At 49.2% G+C, this 26,330-nt stretch overlaps 1 protein-coding gene across 1 annotated transcript in view; it reads left to right on the forward strand.

The window, feature by feature from the left end:
- Window positions 1-26,330, forward strand: part of LOC115474547 (adenylate cyclase type 5-like) — a 561,227-nt gene that overhangs the window by 124,413 nt on the left and 410,484 nt on the right. The window lies entirely within an intron of this gene.

Below are 26,330 nucleotides of genomic sequence, written 5' to 3' on the forward strand. Positions count from 1 at the left end.
ATGGCCCACCCGCCTGCCAGCCTGCCCATTTGTCCAGAAATCCGGACAAACGGGCAGATTGCTAGCCCCCCCTCCCCTTACTTACTAGTGCCCTGGTGGTCTAGTGACCTCTTCCGCCTTCGGGGCAGGAAAGAGCCCCTTCTTTCCTGCCCGGAGCGCTGCCCTGCATGCATCCTTCCTGTTGGTGATCCTCGGCGCTGATTCAGAATGGTCGCCGAGAGTTGAAGTGACCTCGCGAGACTTCAGCTGTTGGTGACCATTTTGAATCGGCGCCGAGGATCACCAACAGGAAGGATGCATGCAGGGCAGCGCTCTGGGCAGGAAAGAGGGGGCTATTTCCTGCCCCGAAGAGGTCATTAGACCACCAGGGCAGTAGTAAGGTAAGGGGAGGGGGTGACGGGGAGGGGGGGTGACGGGGTATGTGACAGGGGGAGGGGAAAATGTGACAGGGGGTGGAGTGAGGGTGTGACAGGGGGCGGAGCGAGGGTGTAAAGGGGCAGGGTGGGTGTGAAAGGGGTGGGGAGGGTGTGTGGTGGGGGCGGGGCATGTGTCCTCCTTTTGGGGGGACAAAATATGGTAACCCTAGTGTTGAGCATTGGTCGGTAATTGCAGCTCGTTTTTTTCCGGCACTGTAGGAAACTGGAGAGAGAAGCAAATAGCAAGTGTTGCACACAGGTCAAGAGAGCAGACGCTAAAGCTGTCCTTAGAAGAGAGACTTGGGGGCCAGAGAAGGGGGCTAGGCAGAGAGCACACAGAGGAGCCCTGCACAAAAAAGCCCCATGCAAGCTGTTTGTGAGGGCCAGGAGAGCAGCTGAAGAGCCACTCATCACAATCTGTTTGATACAGTTGCCATCTGACAATGTCACATTTTGTTTATATGTCGCTCTCCTTTTGTACCCCATCGCAAAGCTTGATGGAAGATTTATAGCATTAATCGATGCATTAAAATACGTAGCCGTACTACGCTTTTTATCCAGTCCTGGGTCACATTGCATCAGTCAAATGGAGAAGATGATGGAATAATCAGATTACTTTTGGCTTCTTTTCCTTTTGCCTCACAAAAAAAATTCAATTACTTTGTAAGATTTGAAGTTGTCCTCTACTGTAATTTGTTAACTTGCAAAATAATCAGATTGCTTTAATAACCCAGCCATCCATTGGGACTTAAGAGTCAAAATCATGTTCTGAATTCTCAGAACTGATTCAGTCCTTTCCACTGCCCATAAAACAGCTTCTTACTCAATCTCACTTACTTGGTTGATATCTTGGTTTGGAAGGAGTGCCCAGGGATAGCACTCTTATCTGTGCCCTTCTCCTTCTCTGCCAACTCCAGAATCCAGTCCTTCCATCTCGCTGCGCAGGACACTTGGAGGAGACTTCTTGAGTTGGTACGTCATGTTCTGTCTCTGGCCCTATTAAAATCCAGTCTAAAAGCCCACCTTTTTGAGGTTGCTGTTAACTCTTAACCCCTTATTAGACTGTTTAATACGTTCCCATAATTAATGAAACTCCCTAATCTTTTACTTGTCCTGTTTGTTTGATTTGAAGAGGCTGTAAGCTCTGTCAAGCAAGGACGGTCTCTTATGTGATTTTGTACAGTGCTGTGTATGCCTAGTAGCGCTGTGGAAATGATTAGTAATAATAGTAGTGTCTTTGCAGAATCAAAACTATTTATATTGAGTATTGTACAGTAACCAGCTGGATTCTATACAGGTCGTGACACCTTTAGAAACATAGAAACATGACAGCAGATAAAGGTCAAATGGCCCATCCATTCTGCCCATCTGTAGTATCCATTATCTCCTCCTTTCCCTAAGTGATCACACATGCCTGACCTATGCTTTCTTAAATTCAGATACAGTTCTTGTCTGCACCACTTCCACCAAGAGGCTATTCCACGAATCCACCACCTTTTTCGTAAAATGTATTTCCTTAGATCAGTGTTTCCCAAATCGGTCCTGGAGTACTTCCTTGCCAGTCAGGTTTTCAGAATATCCACAATGAACATGCATGAAATTGATTTGCATACACTGCCTCCATTATATGCAAATCTCTTTCATGCATATTCATGGTGGATAGCTTGAAAACCTGACTGGCAAGGGGGTAGTCCGGGACCGACTTGGGAAACACTGCTTTAGATTACTCCTGAGCTTATAACAACCTTATGACCGCTCATTCTGGAGTTTTCCTTCATTTGAAAAAGGCTCATCTCCTGTACATTAATGCCACAGAGATATTTAAACATCTCTACCATATCCCCTCTCTCCCACCTTTCTTCCAGAGTATACATATTGAGGTCTATAAGTCTGCCCCAAACTCCTTATGACAGAGACCATTGACCAATTTTGTAACCGCCTTCTGGACCGATTCCGTCCTGTTTATATCATTTTGAAGGTGTGGTCTCTAGAGTTGCACACAGTACTCTAAATGGGGCCTCACTAGAGACTTATACAAGAGCACTATCTCCTCTTTTTTCCTGCTGGCCATTCCTATCCCTGTGTGTCCTTCTGGCTTTGACCATCGCTTTTTCTACATATTTCTCACCTTCACCCTTGAGCCTCACAATGCATGTTTTCCTCTTCTCAATCCTGTCTTCTATTTAGAAGGAAGATTAAAACATTCTTATTTTAGAAATATGTATTATAGGCTGGTATTGTTCATTTTTAAGAGGGTTTTGTAATTTCCGGAGTTTTGTTCTGGTCTTCTTGGCCGTTTGTGACCTACTTAGAACTGAAAGGTGGTAGGGGGATACAAATCCAGATGTTAATATTAATTTTGTCACTTCATGGAGTTAATGTTAATGTTAATTTGGCACTTCATTTAGTTGCTGAAAGACCTCCAGGCTGGTTATTCAAATGTACGGTTTGAGGGGAAGGTTGTTTACTCTTTCCAAAAATACTAGGACCAGGGGGCACACAATGAAGCTATAAAGTAGTAAATTTAAAACAAATCGGAGAAAATATTTCTTCACTCAATGTGTAATTAAACTGTGGAATTCATTGCCAGTGAATATGGTAAATGCAGATAGCTTAGTGAGGTTTTAAAAAGGTTTGGATAGCTTCCTAAAAGAAAAGTCCATAAGCCATCGTTAAGATGGGGAAAATCCACTACTTATTTCTATGGTAAGCAGCATAAAATGTATTGTACTCTTTTGGGATCTTGCCAGGTACTTGTGACCTGGATTGGCCACTGTTGGAAACAGGATGCTGGGCTTGATGGACCTTTGGTCTGTCCCAGTATGGCAACACTTATGCACTTATCCTATTACTTACTTATCTAAAAAATTTCTTGTCCCCCAATTTACCATATTAGCAATATTTTCTTCCATTTGCATCTTTGCTTTCCTGACAGCTTTTCCAACTTCTGTTAGATTTTCTAGGTATTTTTGCCTGTCTTTCTCTTTCTGTGATGTATTGTAATTTATGAAGACTAACCTTTTTCCCATACCTTTTCAGCTACAACATTTGAGAACCAAAGTAGCCTTCTTTTCCTCTTAACTTTTATGTACTTTTTTAACATAAAGGTTTGTCGCTTTTAAAATAGCTCCTTTCAGTTTTGCCTACTGATGTTCTACTTCCTTCAGCTGTTCCCGTCCAACTAACTCCTCCTTTAGGTATTCTCCCATTTTGACAAAGTTAGTTCTTTTGAAGTCTAGAATATTCAATCTTGACTATGCCCTCTCCTCCTGTGTCTTAATATTGAAACACATCATTCGGTGATCACTAGATGCCAAGTGATCTCCCACCGTAACATCACAAACACTCTCCTCATTTGTAAGCACCAGGTTCAGAATAGATCCATCCCATCTGAGTTCTATTACCAACTGCTGGAATAGTTCTTCCTGTAGTGAATCCAAGATCCCCTTGCTTCTAGATGATCCTGCAACAAGAGTGTATCAACGTCTGGCATATTAAAATCACCTATCAGTAGTACTTCAACTTTCATAGCTATCTTGTGAATGTTTTCAATTAAATCTCTGTCCATTTCTTCTGACTGTGAAGGGGGGCCTGTTTATCACACCAATGTATTGCTCCATGGTGCGATCGCACCTCAAATACTGTGTGCAGTTTTGGTCAAGGCATCTCAAAAAAGATAGAGTGGAATTTGAAAATGTACAGAGAAGGGCGATGAAGATGATTATGGGGATGGGACGACTTCACTATGGGGAAAGGCTTAAGCGGCTAAGGCTCTTCAGCTTGGAGAAAAGACGGCTGAGGGGAGATATGATAGAGGTCTATAAGATAATGAGTGGAGTGAAACGAGTAGACATGAATCGCTTGTTTACTGTGGACTACGGGGCACGCAATGAAGCTACAAAGAAGTAAATTTAAAACAAATCGGAGAAAATATTTCTTCACTCAACATGTAATCAAACTCTGGAATTCGTTGCCAGAGAATGTGGTAAAAGCAGTTAGCTTAATGGGGTTTAAAAAAGATTTGGATAGCTGCCTAAAAAAGAAGTCCACAAGCCATTATGAAGATGCACTTGGGGAAAATCCACTGCTTATTTCTAGGATAAGCAGCATAAAATGTATTATACTGTTTTGGGATCTTGTCAGGTACTTGTGACCTGGATTGGCCACTGTTGGTAACAGGATGCTGGGCTTGATGGATCTTCGGTCTGTCCCAGTATGGCAACACATTTATTCATATGTTCTCTTTCTCTACACACACACATCTCTCCGGTCTGTATTTAATTTTTCACACATGCTGCCTGTGACCAGCCCCGGAACCTTAATTGTGCCATGTCCCATCCCGCTAGAAACAGTGAGATACATTAGAGGGGGGCAGGACGTAGCAGAAGGAAGGCTCCGGGGCCAGCAGCAGGCAGCCTATGTGAATTACAAACACTGGTGGTGACCCCTGGTCTTAAAGACAAATTTAAAGGTGTCGGAGTGGGGATTGAGAGGGAGAGGGAAAGATGCCAGACAGCGGGCATGTTCTAAGAGCTGAGGTGCTCGTATTCCACCACCACACAATAATGTGCACTTGATGACCTCACAGCGGGCAAGCGCTTAGAAAGAAAACTGCTTGTCAAGTCGGTCCCCTCAGAATCAAGCATATTAAATTCTTTCCTGTCTAGTGGACAAGTCAGGCATCCTGACAGGTCAATCCACAGAAGTCGGAACCCTCTTGTGTTTTGGTGATCTGTGATAATTGACTCCAGCAAGTTGTAAATTGAAGTAAGAGATGAATGGCACTTTTGGGGAGGTTAGGGAATCTGCACTATTGCCGCAATGTATATTCTAATCAGTGCTGTGTCCTAAGGTCTTCAGAGATCTTCCGCTTCTTTTTGGCTTGTACTAATTGCTTATAGAGAGAGTAATTTTATGAAAAGATCAGTCAGGCTCCTATGTCTTGCCTGTTTTATAAAGACAGATAGACATTTATGTGTCTGTATAAAATTGCACTGAGAAGCAGCAGAAATCAGGTTTAAGATAAGGCCACAGACATTTATACCTGCTCGAGAGCAGGTGCGAATGTTCGTGCATACAGTATGTATGAAAGCATTATCCCCCGGATTTCATATAGAGGGGCATAATCGAACGGCGCTGGCCATCTTCATGGGCGGCCATCTATATGGCCGGCGCCGCAAACAGTGGTCCTGAACCGTATTATTGAAAAAGATGGCCGGCCATCTTTCGTTTCGATAATACGGTTGGGGCCGGCCAAATGTCAGAGATGGCCGGGTTTGAGACAGCCGGCATCGGTTTTCGCCGATAATGGAAACCGAGGACGCCCATCTCAAACCCGGCCAAATCCAAGGCATTTGGTCATGGGAGGGGCCAGCATTTGTAGTGCACTGGTCTCCCTCACATCCAGGACACCAACCGGGTACCCTAGGGGGCACTGCAGTGGACTTCAAAAATTGCTCCCAGATGCAAAACTCCCTTACCTTGGGTGCTGAGCCCCCCCAATCCCCCCAAAACCCACTACCCACAACAGTATACCACTACCATAGCCCTTAGGGATGAAGGTGGGCACCTACATGTGGGTACAGTGGGTTTTGGGGGTGCTTGCAGGGCTCAACACTTACCACCACAAGTGTAACAGGTAGGGGGTGGGGATGGACCTGGGTCCACCTGCCTGAAGTGCACTGCCTTGGATTTGTTCATTTTTGAGATGATCGTCCTTGGTTTCCATTATGGCCGAAAACTGGGGATGACCATCTCAACATTTAGGTCAACCATCTCTAAGGTCGACCTAAATGTTGAGATTTGGGCATCCCCGACCGTATTATCAAAACGAAAGATGGATGCCCATCTTGTTTCGATAATATGGGTTTCCCCGCCCCTTCGCCGGGACGGCCTTAGAGATGGGCGCCCTTAGAGATGGTCATCCCCGTTCGATTATGCCCCTCTACGAGTCTACCCATACTTCCTTTTTTTTCTTTCTATCACTTTTTTTGTGGAATAATCTAACCCCCCCCCCCCCCTCAGATCCAAAATGTCCTTCCCTAAATTTAAGACCCTCTAGAAAGCTTAATTTTTGAGCTGACTTTTGGTACATCTGCAAAATGTCCCTGAGTTTGGGCATGGTATATGGTTTGCTGGTTTTATGTATATTTGGTTATGACTGGTCTATTGGTCTTTGTGTACTCCTTGGTATAATTGGTCTGTTCCTTTTCTTTATTTTATTTGGCGATCCTTTCCTGTTGTTTTTATAATTTCATTGTAAGCTGCTATGGTCTGTGCACAGTAATAGTTGGTAATCAAGTATTTTAATAAATATAAACATAACCATTCTGGAAGCTACCTGTATAACTACTACTACTTAACATTTCTAGAGCGCTACTAGGGTTACGCAGCGCTGTACAATTTAACAAAGAGAGACAGTCCCTGCTCAAGGAGCTTACAATCTAATAGATAAGAGTGAGACAAATATAGGACAATCAAGCCATTGTGACATCACTGATGAGGCTGGCTCTTAGGCATTGGTGGAATGAGGCATTATGACATCACAATCTCAGCTCTGGTTAAATCACTGCTATATGTAATACTACTACTACTACTTAACATTTCTAGAGCGCTACTAGGGTTACGCAGCGCTGTACAATTTAATGAATAAGGATGGTCCCTGCTCAGAAGAGCTTACAATCTAAAGGACGAAAAGTCAAGTTGGGGTAGATGAGATTTCCTGAGAAGAGATGAAGTGATTAGGTGCCGAAGGCGACATTGAAGAGGTGGGCTTTGAGCAATGATTTGAAGATGGGTAGGGAGGGGGCCCGGCGTATGGGCTCAGGGAGTTTGTTCCAAGCGTGGGGTGAGGCGAGGCAGAAAGGGCGAAGCCTAGAGTTGGCGGTGGTGGAGAAGGGTACTGAAAGGTGGGATTTGTCTTGAGAGCGGAGGTTACGGGTAGGGACGTAAGGGGAGATGAGGGTAGAGAGGTAAGGAGGGGCTGCAGATCGAGTGCATTTGTAGGTGAGTAGGAGAAGCTTGAACTGTATTCGGTATCTGATCGGAAGCCAGTGAAGTGACTTGAGGAGAGGGGTGATATGAGTATATCGGTTAAGGCGGAAGATAAGATGTGCGGCAGAGTTCTGAATGGATATAAGTGGGAGTCCCACCCATACTCCAACCCTCTGTACACCCCCCTTGCAAATACATATTATTTAAGTGAAGTGGATATTTGCAGAATAGCATATGGGCACCCTGCTAGCATTTACCCGCAGCACGTAGAATTGGCCTGTTAGTTTTGAGGAAATCAATCTGGTTTTCGTCACTCAAAACTACAATGAAATTGAAAAATAACCTCTGATTTTTTTTCATTTAACTTTGGAGACTAAGGAACATTAGTTATGCTAAAAATGAATGGATTATTATGGGTTTTTCAAGATAATGTATCTTTTTTGTACATTAGCTTAAAAAATGTAAACACGAATAAAAAGGCCATGCCACATTCACAGTGTCTTTCTAACAGTGGGATTTTTTTAACATGATATAATGGAAAAATCTTTCAAGTTGAATTAATTCCTCTGTGATTAAACTGTTTGGCAAGATAATCTGCAAAGTGAATTTCCACATAAGAATAGACATACTCGGTCAGACCAATGGTCCATCTAGCCCGGTATCCCTCTTCCAACAGTGGCCAATCTAGGTCACAAGTACCTGCCAGAAACCCAATTAGTAGCAACATTCCATGCTACCAATCCTGGTGTAAGCAGTGGCTTTCCCCCATATCCATCTCAATAACAGACTATGAACTTTTCATCCAGGAACTTGACCAGATACTCTAACCGCTGTTACCACAACCTCCGACAGAGTTCCAGATCTTAACTGTTCTTTGAGTGAAAAAAACATTTCCTCCTATTTGTTTAAAAAGTATTTCCATGTAATTTCATCGAATGCCCCCTGTTCTTTATACTTTTTGAAAGAGTGAAAAATCGATTCACTTCTACCCGTTCTACACCACTCAGGATTTTATAGACCTCAATCATATCCTCCCCTCTGCCGTTTCTTTTCCAAGCAGCAGAACCCTAACCTCTTTAGCCTTAACTCATATGGGAGGAGTTCCATCCCTTTTATCATTTTGGTCACTTTTCTTTGAATCTTTTTCTAACTCTGCTATATCTTTTTTGAGATACGGTGACCAGAATTGAACGGTTCCAGGTTCACCAAGGTTTCTTTCAGTTCCTCCACATTGTTGCCCTTGTAAACCATTTCCAGCACAGGTAGATTACATCTTCTTCTGTAAAGACCGAAGCAAAGAATTAGTTTAGGCTCTCCGCTATGGCCTAGTCCTCCCTGAGTGACTGTTTTTCTCCTTCATGATATAACGGTCCCGTGGATTCCCTCACAGACCTTCTGCTTCTGATGTACCTGAAAAAGGTGTTACTATGAAGTCTTGCAAGGCCACCGTTTGAAGTCTCGGCAGCCATTTTAAAGTGGCACCGGTAGCAAGCGGGAAACTTACTTGTCTTCTTTTTGAGGACACTGGGGGGCGTCCAGGCATGAGATTCCAGCCTGCCTGTTTGCCTTCAAACCCGGACAAACAGTCAGGCTGGAAAAACCTGCCTGTATGTCCCACAGTGTCCTCAAGAAGAGGACATGTCCGGTTAAAACTGGACATATGGTAACCCTACAAATGGTGTCCTGTGAGGACCAGTTCTTAGTTTTTTTCTTTTCAATATTTTTGTAGGTGGCATCATGGAGAGACTGTTGGGAAAGGTGATGATACCAAAATTCACAGGAGGGTAGACCCTCTGAAGGTGTGGAAAACGTGAGGAAGAATCTAGTAGCCCAAAGAATGGCCTACAGTTTGGAAGCTAAGAGTTAATGCTAAAAATGTGTGGTCATACATCTGGCAGTACAAGAGTGCAGTACAATATGGGGGTGAAATTCTGTGTACAAAAGAGTGGGATTTGGGGATGATTGTATCCGATGATCTTAAGATGGCCAAACAGGTAGAAAAGGCAACAAGAAGAATGGTTTGGTTCATTAGTTGAGGAATGACCAGCAGGAAAAAGGTGATACCACTTCTATATAAGTCTCTAGTGAGACCTCATTTGGAGTACTCAGCAATTCTGGATACTGCATCTAAGAAAGGATATAAACAGGATGGAGTTGGTCCAAAGGGCAGGTCAGTAATCATCGTCATTAAGTACACGGAGACAGACTTAAAGATCCAAACATACATTCCCAGGAGGAAAGGTGAGAAAGAGGAGATTCAGTCCACAGCGGTCAGCGTTTTTAAGCTGCTAATAACCATGGATAGAATTAATTCTCCGAGGACAAGCAGGCTGCTTGTTCTCACGACTGGGTGACGTCCGCGGCAGCCCCCACCAACCGGAAAGAAGCTTCGCGGGACGGTCGGCACGCAGGGCACGCCCACCGCGCATGCGCGGCCGTCTTCCCGCCCGTGCGCGACCGCTCCCGCCAGTTCCTTTTTTTCCGCGCATGGAGAGAGTCGTGCCTTGCCGCTCTCTCTGTTCAGCCGCCGGATTGTTCGATCGCGTGTACGCTGATCGTGTTTTTTTCTACTTTTTACTAACGGTTCGTTACCGCCCGGTTTCTTTTTACCAAAAAAAAAAAAAAAAAAAAAAGAAACCCTGCGCGTGTGGGGCACGCGCTCCCTTTTTTCCCTCGCTTCCAGCGGGGCCGCCGCGTTGCGGCCTAGTGGCCGCACGGTCGTTTTGCTTTTTCGTGGTGTGATTTCAGCCACCATTGACGACTTTGACTTCGCCGATGCGATTTTTCCGTCGATGTCCTCGAAGGTCCAGAGTGGATTTAAAAAGTGTGGTCGCTGCGGCCGGCCGATCTCGCAGACCGACACCCACGCTTGGTGCCTCCAGTGCCTCGGGCCGGAGCACAATCTCAAGTCGTGTGCTTTGTGTCTCGGTCTCCGGAAACGGACTCAGGTTGCGAGGCAAGTTCTACGGGACCGTCTTTTTGGAACTTGCGCCGGCCCCTCGACGTCGACCTCGAAGGCATCGGTATCGACGCCCGGTCCTTCGGTACCGGTATCGATGCCCGAGACATCGGCACCGATGGCAGCGACCCCAGGAGAACAGGTCCCGTCGGCCCGCCGGTCCTCCGGTGAGAGTGGGGGTGAGAGGCCGCGTGGGCAGTCGGCCCCGGTCACTCCCTCAGCTCGTGGGCCACGGGACCGAACCCTGTCTGACCCCTCCTCCTCCTCCATGCCCTCCGGCGCCGGTGACGGGCATCGGAAAAAAGACAAGAAGCGTCGTCACCGGTCGCCCTCGGTGCAGCCCGATGTCGGAGAGGAGGCGACGCCGAAGCGTCACCGTCGAGAGGAGCGGTCTCCGCCGGTTGTGGAGGTACCGACGCGTCGGGGTTCCGGCACCTCGTGCCGTCTCCTGGCTCCCAGCAGCTTCTGGCACCGACACCCCTACCGGCCCCACCGCCTTTCCCGGCAGCGGGCCTGGACGAGTGCCTCAGAGCCATCCTTCCGGGGATCCTGGAAGGGCTGATGCGCCAGGCTGTGCCGGCGCCAGGGGTGCTTGCGCCCTCAGCGCCGATGACTGTGGCGCCGGCGAGCTCTAGCCCGGCGCCGGGGCCGTCGACACCGCCGCCGCTTGCGGTGCCGGTCTCGACCGCCACGCAGGTGGAGTCCCCGTCGATGGAGGGAGCTCCGTCCCCGCCGGCGCGGGAGTCCACCGCTCGACGACACCGAGACCCTGGTGCCTCGACGTCGAGCCGGGCCCGGTTCAGGACTCAGCTACATGAGCTTATGTCCGACACCGAGGATGAGGACTCGTGGGGGGAAGAGGAGGACCCTAGATATTTCTCCTCAGAGGAGTCTACGGGCCTTCCCTCGGACCCCACGCCTTCACCGGAGAGGAAACTCTCACCTCCCGAGAGTCTCTCTTTTGCCTCCTTTGTGCGGGATATGTCTATCAGCATTCCCTTCCCCGTGGTCTCTGTGGAAGAGCCGAGGGCCGAGATGCTCGAGGTCCTCGACTATCCATCACCACCTAGAGAGTCCTCCACGGTGCCGCTGCACAATGTCCTAAAGGAGACGCTGCTTCGGAACTGGGTGCGACCATTAACTAACCCCACCATTCCCAAGAAAGCAGAGTCCCAGTACAGGATCCACTCTGACCCAGAGCTAATGCGGCCACAATTGCCCCATGACTCGGCGGTCGTGGATTCTGCTCTCAAGAGGGCACGGAGTTCGAGGGATACCGCCTCGGCGCCCCCGGGGCGGGAGTCTCGCACTCTGGACTCGTTTGGGAGGAAGGCCTACCAATCCTCCATGCTCGTGACCCGCATCCAATCATACTTGCTCTATATGAGCATTCACATGCGGACCTATGTGCAACAACTGGCGGACCTGGTCGAGAAGCTCCCGCCGGAGCAGTCCAGGCCTTATCAGGAGGTGGTCAGGCAGCTGAAGGCGTGCAGAAAGTTCCTGTCCAGGGGTATTTATGACACCTGTGACGTGGCATCTCGTGCTGCGGCCCAAGGTATAGTGATGCGCAGGCTCTCATGGCTGCGCGCCTCTGACCTGGACAACCGCACCCAGCAGAGACTGGCCGACGTCCCTTGCCGGGGGGATAACATTTTTGGTGAGAAGGTCGAGCAGATGGTGGACCAACTGCATCAGCGGGAAACCGCTCTCGACAAGCTCTCCCACCGGGCGCCTTCAGCATCCACCTCCACAGGTGGACGTTTTTTCCCGGGCCCGGCAGGCTGCACCCTATTCTTTTGCGAAGCGTAGGTACAACCAGCCGGCCCGAAGGCCTCGTCAGGCACAGGGACAGCCCCAGCGCGCTCGTTCTCGTCAACAGCGTGCGCCTAAGCAGCCCCCTGCGCCTCCACAGCAAAAGCCGGGGACGGGCTTTTGACTGGATCCATGGGAACATAGCCGCCCTACAAGTGTCCGTACCGGACGATCTGCTGGTCGGAGGGAGGTTAAAATTTTTTCACCAAAGGTGGCCTCTCATAACCTCCGACCAGTGGGTTCTCCAAATAGTGCGGTGCGGATACGCCCTGAATTTGGCCTCCCTGCCTCCAAATTGCCCTCCGGGAGCTCAGTCTTTCAGCTCCCGCCACAAGCAGGTACTTGCAGAGGAACTCTCCGCCCTTCTCAGCGCCAATGCGGTCGAGCCCGTACCACCCGGGCAGGAAGGGCAGGGATTCTATTCCAGGTACTTCCTTGTGGAAAAGAAAACAGGGGGGATGCGTCCCATCCTAGACCTGAGAGGCCTGAACAAATTCCTGGTCAAAGAAAAGTTCAGGATGCTTTCCTTGGGCACCCTTCTGCCAATGATTCAGGAAAACGATTGGCTATGTTCCCTGGATTTAAAGGACGCCTATACTCACATACCGATACTGCCAGCTCACAGACAGTATCTCAGATTCCGCCTGGGCGCACGGCACTTTCAGTATTGTGTGCTGCCCTTTGGGCTCGCCTCTGCCCCATGAGTGTTTACCAAGTGCCTCGTGGTGGTAGCGGCCTACCTACGCAAGCTGGGAGTGCACGTGTTCCCATATCTCGACGATTGGCTGGTCAAGAACACCTCGGAGGCAGGAGCCCTCCGGTCCATGCAGTGCACTATTCAACTTCTGGAGCTGCTGGGGTTTGTGATAAATTACCCAAAGTCCCATCTCCAGCCAACCCAGTCTCTGGAATTCATAGGAGCTCTGCTGAATACCCAGGCGGCTCAGGCCTACCTTCCCGAAGCGAGGGCCACCAATCTCCTGGCCCTGGCTTCGCAGACCAGAGCGTCTCAGCGGATCACAGCTCGGCAGATGTTGAGACTTCTGGGTCATATGGCCTCCACAGTTCATGTGACTCCCATGGCTCGTCTTCACATGAGATCTGCTCAATGGACCCTAGCTTCCCAGTGGTTCCAAGCCACCGGGAATCTAGAAGATGTCATCCGCCTCTCCACCAGTTGCCGCACTTCACTGCTCTGGTGGACCATCCGGACCAATTTGACCCTGGGATGTCCATTCCAAATTCCACAGCCCACGAAAGTGCTGACGACGGATGCATCTCGCCTGGGGTGGGGAGCTCATGTCGATGGGCTTCACACCCAGGGTCTGTGGTCCCTCCAGGAAAAGGATCTGCAGATCAACCTCCTGGAGCTCCGAGCGATCTGGAACGCACTGAAGGCTTTCAGAGATCGGCTGTCCTGCCAAATTATCCAAATTCGGACAGACAATCAGGTTGCAATGTATTACGTCAACAAGCAGGGGGGCACCGGATCTCGCCCCCTGTGTCAGGAAGCCGTCGGGCTGTGGCGTTGGGCGGGCCGGTTTGGCATGCTCCTCCAAGCCACGTACCTGGCAGGCGTAAACAACAGTCTGGCCGACAGACTGAGCAGAGTCATGCAACCGCACGAGTGGTCGCTCCATGCCAGAGTGGTACGCAAGATCTTCCGAGAGTGGGGCACTCCCTCGGTGGACCTTTTCGCCTCTCAGACCAATCACAAGCTGCCTCTGTTCTGTTCCAGACTTCAGGCACACGGCAGACTAGCGTCGGATGCCTTTCTCCTCCATTGGGGGACCGGCCTCCTGTATGCTTATCCTCCCATACCTTTGGTGGGGAAGACCTTACTGAAGCTCAAGCAAGACCGCGGCACCATGATTCTGATAGCGCCCTTTTGGCCCCGTCAGATCTGGTTCCCTCTTCTTCTGGAGTTGTCCTCCGAAGAACCGTGGAGATTGGAGTGTTTTCCGACTCTCATCTCGCAGAACGACGGAGCGTTGCTGCACCCCAACCTTCCATCCCTGGCTCTCACGGCCTGGATGTTGAGGGCGTAGACTTCGCTGCGTTGGGCCTGCCTGAGGGTGTCTCCCGGGTCTTGCTTGCCTCTAGGAAGGATTCCACTAAAAAGAGTTACTTTTTCAAGTGGAGGAGGTTTGTCGTGTGGTGTGAGAGCAAGGCCCTAGAACCTCGTTCTTGCCCTGCACAGAACCTGCTTGAATACCTTCTGCACTTATCAGAGTCTGGCCTCAAGACCAACTCAGTAAGGAATCACCTTAGTGCGATTAGTGCTTACCATTATCATGTGGAAGGTAAAGCCATCTCTGGACAGCCTTTAGTCGTTCGATTCATGAGAGGCTTGCTTTTGTCAAAGCCCCCTATCAAGCCTCCTACTGTGTCATGGGATCTCAACGTCGTCCTCACCCAGCTGATGAAACCTCCTTTTGAGCCACTGAATACCTGCCATCTGAAGTACTTGACCTGGAAGGTCATTTTCTTGGTGGCAGTTACTTCCGCTCGTAGGGTCAGTGAGCTTCAAGCCCTAGTAGCTCATGCTCCATATACCAAATTTCATCACAACAGAGTAGTGCTCCGCACCCACCCAAAGTTCCTGCCGAAGGTGGTGTCGGAGTTCCATCTTAACCAGTCAATTGTCTTGCCAACATTCTTCCCCAGGCCGCATACCCGCCCTGCTGAACGTCAGTTGCACACATTGGACTGCAAGAGAGCATTGGCCTTCTACTTGGAGCGGACACAGCCCAACAGACAGTCCGCCCAATTGTTTATTTCTTTCGACCCTAACAGGCTAGGGGTCGCTGTCGGGAAACGCACCATCTCCAATTGGCTAGCAGATTGCATTTCCTTCACTTACGCCCAGGCTGGGCTGGCTCTTGGGGGTCATGTCACGGCTCATAGTGTTAGAGCCATGGCAGCGTCAGTGGCCCACCTGAAGTCAGCCACTATTGAAGAAATTTGCAAAGCTGCGACGTGGTCATCTGTCCACACATTCACATCTCATTACTGCCTCCAGCAGGATACCCGACGCGACAGTCGGTTCGGGCAGTCGGTGCTGCAGAATCTGTTTGGGGTGTAAATCCAACTCCACCCTCCAGGACCCGAATTTATTCTGGTCAGGCTGCACTCTCAGTTAGTTGTTCTTCGTAGGTCAATTTCTGTTGTACCCTCGCCGTTGCGAGGTTCAATTGACCTGGGTTATTGTTTTGAGTGAGCCTGAGAGCTAGGGATACCCCAGTCGTGAGAACAAGCAGCCTGCTTGTCCTCGGAGAAAGTGAATGATACATACCTGTAGCAGGTGTTCTCCGAGGACAGCAGGCTGATTGTTCTCACCTACCCTCCCTCCTCCCCTTTGGAGTTGTGTGTTTCATCTTTTGCTAGTCATTCAACTGGCGGGAGCGGTCGCGCACGGGCGGGAAGACGGCCGCGCATGCGCGGTGGGCGTGCCCTGCGTGCCGACCGTCCCGCGAAGCTTCTTTCCGGTTGGTGGGGGCTGCCGCGGACGTCACCCAGTCGTGAGAACAATCAGCCTGCTGTCCTCGGAGAACACCTGCTACAGGTATGTATCATTCACTGCCTGGCTGTTCAGTACCTGGCCATGTCTGGTCCCTGGCATTGAATATCTTGGGTAAGTGGCAGCACTGAAAGTTAACTTGGCATCAGCTGATATTCAGACCAGTGCTTGGTTAGGTTGGCAGATAAAGTTAGGACAGCCTTTTTGCTGTCCTAACTTTATCCACTTACATAACTAGTTAGCAGATTAGACATTACCACTAACCAGTTAAGTTTCCAGCTCCACCCCCGGACTGCACCGGCACTAAAACTGGACAGTGCTGTGGTGATCAGAGACAGTGTTCAGTAGCACTACCCACTTAACTACCATTGAATATTGATGGATGAGCATCTCAGTGGGGTTTAACCAGGCAGGAGCCTCTCCTGTCCGGTTTAAACCCTTTTGAATATCAGGCCCTTAAATACCTCCAGGGTATAAATACATGGGAGCTGGTCTTTTTTTTCAGTGTAACTGAGGCTCTGGAACAAAGGGTCATTGGATGGGAGTGAAAGGGGGTCGAGAGGAGTAATCTAAAGTAATAGATTTTTTTTACAAAAGCATAGTGGACAATGGAACAACCTCCCAATGGAGATGGTTGAGATGAAGACAGCTTCATAGTTAAAGAAAGCATGGGACAAGCCCTGAAGATCTCTGAGGGAGAAGAAGGGATTGTAGAGGCTGGGCTGGTGGTTTGGATTCTCAGACCTGATTGGCTGTGCTCGTTTACTGCCTCTATGTTATATGCTTCTAAAGTCAGCGGTGGGTGTATAGCATTGGTGAGTGATTGCATTCCAAGGATTCCAGACACGTTGTATTGGGCACAGTCTACATATGCCCTTGAAATATGTATTTGTTTTGTTTTGTGCTGTTATTATGGCCCCTGCTTGTTCACTTCCAGTTTGCTGCCGTTCTGTACAAGGGCCCAATGAGGGGCATAATCGAACGCGAACGCCCATCTCCATGGGCAACTATCTCCGAGGACGGGTCCACAAAGGGGCGGGACAGACCGTATTTTCGAAAAAGATGGGCGTCCATCTTTTGTTTCGATAATAAGGTTGCTGCCGGGCAAATGCATCGGATTTGGGCGGATTTGAGCTGGGCGATATCGGTTTTCAGCGATAATGGAAACCGAAGGCGCCCAGCTCAAAAGTGAACAACTCCAAGGCATTTGGTCGTGGGAGGTGCCAGGATTCGTAGTGTACTGGTCCCCCTCACATGCCAGGACACCAACCGGGCACCCTAGGGGGCACTTGTAACAATTAAAAAATTTTTTTTTAAATACCTCCCAAGTCCATAGCTCCCTTACCTTGGGTGCTGAGCCCCCCCCAAATCCCCCCCAAAACCCACTCCCCAGAACTCTACACCATTACCACAGCACTTATGGCTGAAGGAGGGCACCTAGATGTGGGTACAGTGGGTTTTGGGGGCGGTTTGGAGAGCTCCCACTTAGCAGCACAAGTGTAACAGGTAGGGGGGGATGGGCCTGGGTCCACCTGCCTGAAGTCCACTGCACCCACTAACAACTGCTCCAGGGACCTGCATACTGCTGTCATGGAGCTGGGTATGACATTTGAGGCTGGCATACAGGCTGGAAAACAAAGTTATTAAAGTTCTTTTTTTTTTGGTGGGAGGGGGTTAGTGACCACTGGGGGAGTCAGGGGAGGTGATCCCTGATTCCCTCCGGTGGTCATCTGGGCAGTTGGGGCACTTTTTTGGGACTTGTTCGTGAAAAAAAAGGGTCCAAAAAAAGTGACCCAAATTCTCGCTTCTGGCGCCCTTCTTTTTTCCATTATTGGCCGAGCACACTCATCTCTCCTCGGCTGATAAACACGCCCTAGTCCCACCTTCACCACGCCTCAGACACGCCCCCGTCAACTTTTTCCGTTCTTGCGACAGACTGCAGTTGGAGGCGCCCAAAATCGGCTTTCGATTATACCGATTTGGGCACCCATGAGAGAAAGGCGCCCATCTCCCGATTTGGGTCGAAATATGGGCGTCTTTCTCTTTTGAAAATAAGCCTGAATGTCATCAAAAGTAAAATTTCAAGTTTAAAAAGGGAATAACGAGGGCCAAATCAGTGATAAATAGGCGTCCTGTGAAACCTTTGCTCAGGCAAATAGCTCTCTCAAATAGCTGTATTAATCACTTTCTGTCTGATCATCAAAGCCAGTTAAAAGGCCAGGAGAGGTTTCTGGCCATTCAAATGGCTTGTCCAGGGGTAACCACGGATATTCAGTGGCACTTAACTGGTTAGAACCACTGAATACCCCCGCTAACCAGCCATCTCCTAACTGGTTAGGTTAGGGGTGGGCCAGGGTCGGAGCACAGGTGGAGATTAGTGCTGGTTAAACAGTTAAGTAACCACATAAAGTTAGGACAGCAAAAAGGCTGTCGAATTTTATGCACTGAAGTTTACTGGGCAATGGTCTGAATATCGGCCGGTTCCCGGTTCACTTCTGGGCAGGGGCGTAGCCAGACTTCGGTAGGAGGGGGGTCCAGAGCCTGAGGTGAAGGGGCACATTTTGCCCCCCCCGGCGCCGCTGACCCCCCCCCGCTATTGCCAACACCCCCTCGCCATTGCCGATGCCACCACCACCACCAACAACAACAACAACTTTGACCCCCGCTGCCGACGACCCTGTCGACACCCCCTCCCGCCGCCAACCCTCCCCCGCCGTCACTTACCTTTGCTGGCGGGGGACCCCAACCCCCGCCAGCCGAGGTCCTCTTCTTCCTTCGTTCTATTTCTGAGTCTGACGTCCTGCAGCTTTTGCTGGCTGATCTGCAAGGCTTCGTTCTGTTTCTGTGAGTCTGACGTCCTGCACAGAAACAGAACGAAGCCTTGTGAGTCTGACGTCCTGCACAGAAACAGAACGAAGCCTTGCAGATCAGCCAGCGGCTGCTGGCTGATCTGCGAGGCTTTGTTCTGTTTCTGTGAGTCTGACGCCCTGCATGTACAACATGCAGGACGTCAGACTCGGAAACAGAACAAAGGAAGACGAGGACCTCGGCTGGCAGGGGTTGGAGTCCCCCGCCAGCAAAGGTAGCAGACGGCGACAGCGGGTTGGCGGCGGGAGGGGGGGGTCGAGAGGGTCATCGGCAGGGGGGTCCAGGGCCAAATCTATGGGGGCCCAGGCTCCCGTGGCCCCACATATCTACGCCCCTGCTTTCGGGTGATCGCTGATACCCAGATATTCAACGCATGCCCTGACATTAGATAGCTGAGGTCAGTTGAGCCTGCAGCTGCGAGCAGTTCAGAACCCCCTTACCACCATGGGCTGATTATTTAGCATTTGTCTTTTGTCTGTGGGATTCCTGCTTTGGATTTGTCTATGTGGGAGTGGAGAGGAATAACAGAACCTCATAGATATAGTAGCCTTGAATACGTGGACTTGACATTTCCTCATGTGGCTGTGTTGCTTTCAAATGCTTCTGTGCACACACAGGCACTCTCAACCCGCCTCCTAGTCCTACCAAGGGGTTAAGAGCATAAAGCAGACGACCCTGAGGGAGAGGTTGAGTGCTGCTAATAGGTTTGCATTATTTTAGTCCCAGAGGACAGTGGGTCACGGTTTCAAGATGACAACCTGATTTGCATATGATTGAGCCAATTAGCAGACACATTTGGAATTTTCATATGGATGAAATATCCGGAGTACTTTAGCCTGCTGGTATTGACCCCAAAGCGTGCAAAGAATGATGAAATGTGATATTAGGCCAGAAAAATGAGAGAGTTTTGTGTGTGTTTCGGGCACTTTTAGCCACTTGAGAGATGTGATTTTCTAGCCGCAGGATACTGTGTAGTGCTACTGTAGGGAAGTGATTTTTCCCCCTCAGTAATCAAGGTAAAATGTGAAATATTTAACTACTTCTCTATTGAATAATGGATATTTCCTCTAGTGTTTTACAGGGTGCACTGGATGTGACTCCCAGACCCTGTCCCACCCCTGGATGTGTCTGGCAGTACAGGAATTTGAGATATGAGACAGAACTACTCAGTCTGCCCTGGCAGACTCCCTGTTGTACCATGGGCAGCTGCTGACTTATTTGGGAAAACTGAAGCAAGAGAGTCCTGGGGGAGGGGAGGGTAGCCTGGTCTGCACAGATTTTTTTTTTTCATTCTGAACACCTCAACTCCAGAGAGCTCTCAAATTTACACAGAGGAGGGCAGAGGAGAGAGGAGACATGCTGGGCATGGATGGGAGGGGAGGGCAGGAGAGAGAGGAGAATCCCTGGACATGGATGGCAGGGGAGGACAGGGGGCAGAGGAGTATCGCTGGACATGGATGAGAGGTGAGGGTAGGGGAGCGAGGAGACATGCTGGACATGGATGGGAGGAGAGGGCAGGGAAGAGAGAATTGCTGGACATGGATGGGAGGGAATGGCTGGGGAGAGAGGAGTATCGCTGGACATGGATGGAAAGGGAGGGCAGGGGAGAGAGGAGAATCGCTGGACATGGAGGGGAGGGCAGGGGAGAGAGGAGACATGCTGGACATGGATGGGAGGGGAGGGGAGGGAAGAGAGAATTGCTGGACATGGATGGGAGGAGAGGGCAGGAGAGAGAGGAGAATCGCTGGACATGGATGGCAGGGGAGGACAGGGGTCAGAGGAGAATTGCTGGGCATTGATGAGAGGGGAGGGCAGGGGAGAGAGGAGACATACTGGACATGGATGGGAGGAGAGGGCAGGGAAGAGAGAATTGCTGGACATGGATGGGAGGTAAGGGTGCTCTCATGTCAGTGCAGGGGGCCTGGCACGGAGGGGGGAGGGAGCGGCGGTGAGGAGGGTAGCTGGACATGGGGGGAGGGCAGAGGGGAGGGTTGCTGGACATGGGGAGAGAGCAGAGCATAGAGGAGGGTTGCTGGACATGGGGGGAGGGCAGGGGAAAGAGGAGGGTTGCTGGATATGGGGGGAGGGCAGAGGAGAGAGGAGGGTCAGTGGACGGGGTGAGGCCAGGGGAGACAGGAGGGCTGCTGGACATGGGGGGAAGGTCAGGGGAGAGAGCAGGGTTGCTGGACATGTATCGATGGAGGGCAGGGGAGAGAGGAGGGTTGCTGGACATGAATGGATGGAGGTGAGAATTATTACATTTTGCAAAACACAAATCTTGCCCGTTTTAACGGGCTTAATGGCTAGTATGTTATAAAATATGTATGTAGATTGCAACTACACCCCTCTTGTGCCCAAACTGTGTCCCTGGGAGCATGCTTACTTCTACACGCACATATTGTGATGCAATTTTATAATGCAAAACAGGCTTTATACAGGAAATCCATTATAAAATCACCTCCTTAAAATGTGGGTTGGTGGTGACGACAAATACCCACAAACTTTGCACCTGCTTTTTTTTTTCTTTTCCAAGCTGGCAGTTTGTTTTTCAGCTCATTTGGAGCCAGTGCCATAAGCCTTCATTTAGAACTCCCTAGGAATTTTTTACTGAAGCCCAGGCATTGTAGTGACATTCCTGGCCACAGACCATTCACCAGGGTTCCTTTCGGAATCCCGCAATCCTGGACACTGAATCCAGCAAGGAGACGACTCCTCCCTCCCCCAGGAAGAATCCTATCCACATCCCCATCCCTGTCTGGCTCAGAAATCAGGAAGAAATCAGCTGGCAAGAAATCCCAGGTCCTCTCTGGCCCAACTATATGTTTTCAAGGTCCTCAGACAAAATGGGCCAGACTAATTAAAGAATAAGTTAGCCCTTTACACACCTTTGAGACCTCTAAGGTCCTCTTAAGGATCATCACTATCTGTCCCCTCATCAAAAGAAATTGTACGGTGTGATACCCACCAGCGAGCCTTCTCAGGAGTAGCCCCCACACTCTGAAATGTATTCACCAGGGACAGAGAAAATACCTGTATATAATATGTAAACTGCATTGGTTGTATCACAGAACGGCGATGTATGAAATGCATTGTGCTTAACCTTCATACTGATCCTTTAATTACAGAATAGAAGTCCCAAATGTTATCCAGGGCAGGGCAAATTAGGGCACTTTTGTTTTAAATCTGAGGAATTAGCTGATGAATGTTATTTGCATGAAAATGTTGATGATTTGCCTGAGCAAAGGGATTGTGCTAGTGTGGGCAGACATATACGGTCTGTGCTGGGGCTGGTGGTTGGGAGGGGGGACTAGTGCTGGGCAGACTTATACGGTCTGTGCCGGGGCTGGTGGTTGGGCGGCGGGGATAGTGCTGGGCAGACTTATACGGTCTGTGCCGGGGCTGGTAGTTGGGAGGCGGGGATAGTGCTGGGCACACTTATACGGTCTGTGCCAGAGCTGGTGGTGGGTGGCAGGGATAGTGCTGGGCAGACTTATACGGTCTGTGCCAGAGCTGGTGGTTGGGAGGCGGGGCTGGTGGTTGGGAGGCGGGGATAGGGCTGGCCAGACTTATACGGTCTGTGCACTGAAGAGGACAGTACAAATAAAAAAAAGTAGCACATATGAATTTATCTTCTTGGGCAGACTGGATGGACCGTGCAGGTCTTTTTCTGCCATCATCTACTATGTTACTATGTTACTATGATTTGCTTGCTGCTGGATTAGAAAAGAGTGGAAGGCGGAACCTCTCAGACTAATGTTTATTCATTGAGAGAAATTACTTCTAATAGTGTCTGAAACACTTGTTTGGCGGCTTTTCTTTTTCTCCATTGATTGTTCTATACCTCAAGTGCCTGAAATGCCTGACCAGGGGAACTCCAATGCAGCACCTATAATCAATTGTTAACAGCCTTCAGCACTCCAGTGCTCCAGGTCCTGATAAAATTCAGACCAGTTCAATGAGTCCTGAGCCTCAGAAAGAAAGGACCAGCTCAACCCTTGTTGCAATTCTCAGATATTTTACAGAGAACTCCCACCCTCCCCCAGCTGATATTCAGCCACATCAGTCAGCATTTGATTTAAATCTCAGCCACCCTGGTTTTTTAATAGCTGGATATTCAGTTCAAGTATCTGGACAGTGGCCGGAGCTAAATATCCAATTGAATATCCAGATGTAACCTAATCACTAGCAGTTATCCAGGGAACAACGATATTCAGACCAGTACCTGGATATATAACTGGGTAAAGTGAGGACAGTTTTTTTTTGCAGACTGGATATTAGGGATGGGCATTCATTTACAACAATATGGGAAAACCCCGTGTTATTGCATGTTGTTATCAAACGAAAACGAGCAGAAACCCCCCCCACAAAAATCAATGTTTTACCGTTTGCCAATAATAGTGCACCCTCTTTCACAAGAGTGCATACTGTTTGCAAAGAGGTCGTTGCCAGATTTAAAAAATTTTCCCCGCCCAAGACCAACCCCAAACCAGCCCAAAACCGCTCAAAGTCAAAACCCGCCTCTGAGATGTCATTAACCCCGCCTCCTGATGTCATTAACCCCACCTCCGATGTCATTAACCCCGCCTCCCGATGTCATTAACCCTGCCTCCGACACCGCCCAAAGCCCCCCAGCCTTCAAAAATTTCCCGCAGCCGGTCGCGGAAACCCGCCCAATTGGGTGGGAAAACTGCCCATCTGGCAACAGTTGCGCAGTCATTGTGCATGCGCCAACGACTGCGCAGGCGTGCATACTGTGCATTCTTTCAAACGGAGCGTGCCTTCTTTGCGCATAGAACACACTCTTTCAAAAGAGCGTGCACTTAATGAATGACTTTGCTCCCATGATGAAAATATGGCCAAATGAAAACTAATAAAATAAGCATTTCCAGAAAGAAGACGGCAGACGATAGGAAATGAAAAACTTCTGACGTCTGTCCCTACTGAGTATCAGTGCTAACCAGGTAACCTGAAACGACACCCAGGATCCACGTGGATAGTGCTGAGGCAATCTGGAAATTTAGGGGCATTATCCAGATTATGCAGCTGAAAATAATGTCATGCAAACAGGACTTCTCTTTTGACTTTGGTAGTGTTCCACTGTTGCTGATGTGAAATTTCTCTTGGTTCTGGGAAGGGGGATTCACTAGGGACCTACAGCGCTGGGAGTAGGTCTTCTGACACCAGGGGCAAAGATATACAAAATTAGATGGTTCCACTTGCAGCCCGGCTCTCGAGACCGGAGGTCACTGCCTAAAGAGATGGCAACTGGGGCAATGCTGCCCAAAACAAGATGGTTCCCCTTCCAGCCTAGCCCTAGAGACCAGAGGTTGTGCCTAAAGGATAATGACATTATCACCTGAAAAAAGTATAGCCAGTAAGTCGGCTCTTGCCACAGAGAATGTTACACAACTTCTTCAGGAAACTGTTTATATTTTTGTGACCCAGCAGCTTTTTCCTGCTCCCTTTTTTCCCTCCTGGGGATCAGCCTACAACATGGAGCTATGAGCCTTCATTAAGAACTTAAGGACATAAGAATAGCCATACTGGGTCAGACCAATGGTCCATCTAGCCCAGTATCCTGTTTCCAGCAGTGGCCAATTCAGGTCACAAGTACCTGACAGAAACCCAAATAGTAGCAATATTCCATGCTACCAATCCCAGGCCAAGCAATGGCTTCCCCATGGCTGTCTCAATAGCGGACTATAGACTTTTGCCCCAAGGAACTTGTCCAACAGCGCACATCCCATACCGCTGAAATAGTGCAGAAAAATACTCTCCAATGTTCATGGGAAATGCTAACCAAATTATATGCGCACTGTAAAAGCAAAAGCGGGGGAAGGAACGTGCTTGGCATATGCGCAGAAGCGTTTCGTGTAAGTGCAGCTCTTGTGCACATGCGTTAGGCGAGCCTGACTGTGCAACACGCATCAGCGCAATTTTTTTCCCTTGAAAGGCTTATATTTAAGCTCAGATAACAGGCGCCCATGTGTGCTTTCACTTTTGGATTTGCCTGGACTAGCGTACATTTCTTTCTCAATAACTGCGCTTACAGGCTTGCACGGGCTTTCTTCTGCTTCCAGCAGTAGAAATTCAAAACTGGCGGACTTTAAACTGGAAATCAAAAGAAAATCCTCTATCCAAACCTCCCACTGCCAACTCCGAGCTGGCGTAATTTTCCAACAGTAAGAGCAGGGTTGGTTTGTGCGCTGTTCTCTTGAGCATCTGGAAGGCATAGCAAACGACAACATTAGCATAATTTTGACTACATTTAAATACAATTTGCGACCATCTTCCCTGCAAGTTGTTTCCTGTGCTAAAGCCCCATGAGCCTTCTGCTCAGATTTATATACGTGCTATTCCCACGCTAACTGGCCTTACCGCTGGCGGTGGTTTTGAGAATGGGCTTGAAAGTTAAGGAGCATAATAAATGTTTTGGATATCAGACCCATTCCACCTTATAATTGAAAGAGAAAAACGCCTAGATTACGACCCAAATCGGGAGATAGATGTTTATCTCACAAAAACGAATAAATCGGTATAATGGAAAGCCGATTTTGGACGTTTTCAACTGCACTCCATCGCGGAAGCGTACAAAGTTGACGGGGGCGTGGCGAAGGTGGAACTGGGGCGTGGTTATCGGCCGAGGAGAGATGGGCGCCTTTCGCCGATAATGGAAAAAAAGTATGCGTTTTTAGCTAGAATTTAGGGCACTTTTCCTGGACCCTGTTTTTTCACGAATAAGGCCCCAAAAAGTGCCCTAAATGACCAGATTACCACCAGAGGGATTCGGGGATGACCTCCCCTGACTCCCGCAGTGGTCACTAACCCCCTCCCACCACAAAACATGATGTTTCACAACTTTTTATTTTCACCCTCAAATGTCATACCCACCTCCCTGGCAGCAGTATGCAGGTCCCTGGAGCAGTTGTTAGGGGGTGCAGTGGACTTCAGGCAGGTGGACCCAGGCCCATCCCCCCCCTACCTGTTACAATTGTGCTGCTTAATGCTTAGTCGTCCAACCCCCCCAAACCCACTGTACCCACATGTAGGTGCCCCCCTTCACCCCTTAGGGCTATATTAATGGTGTAGACTTGTGGGCAGTGGGTTTTGAGGGGGATTTGGGGGGCTCAACACACAAGGGAAGGGTGCTATGCACCTGGGAGCTCTTTTACCTTTTTTTTTTGTTTTTGTAAAAGTGCCCCCTAGGGTGCCCGGTTGGTGTCCTGGCATGTGAGGGGGACCAGTGCACTACGAATCCTGGCCCCTCCCACGAACAAATGCCTTGGATTTATTCATTTTGAGCTGGGCGCTTTCATTTTCCATTATCACTGAAAAACAAAAACGCCCAGCTCACAAATTGTCGAATAAAGCATGGACGTCTATTTTTTTTCGAAAATACGGTTCGGTCCGCCCCTTCACGGACCCGTTCTCGGAGATAAACGCCCATGGAGATAGACGTTTTCGTTCGATTATGCCCCTCATTGTGTTCTAAAGAAGCAGAAGTATTGATTTTCTTTCCAGGACAAGGTTGATGTCTGACTTGTTTGCTTGTGATTATGGGAAAAAGACAGCTTGGTGGCGGCAATAACGTTAAGCGACTTGGAAGTTGCAGTGACAGCTGGAAAGTGTTAACGTTCTTTGGTGATTAAAGTGTCATCATGTGAAGAATTTCTGACTATAAAATATGTTGACTGTGGAAAGCCCCTGTGTGTCTGAGCCCAGCAAAAATGCACAGACAGTTCTCTTTTCCTGACAGGTG

This window comes from Microcaecilia unicolor, chromosome 7, assembly GCF_901765095.1.
Source record: "Microcaecilia unicolor chromosome 7, aMicUni1.1, whole genome shotgun sequence".
Taxonomy (NCBI): domain Eukaryota; kingdom Metazoa; phylum Chordata; class Amphibia; order Gymnophiona; family Siphonopidae; genus Microcaecilia; species Microcaecilia unicolor.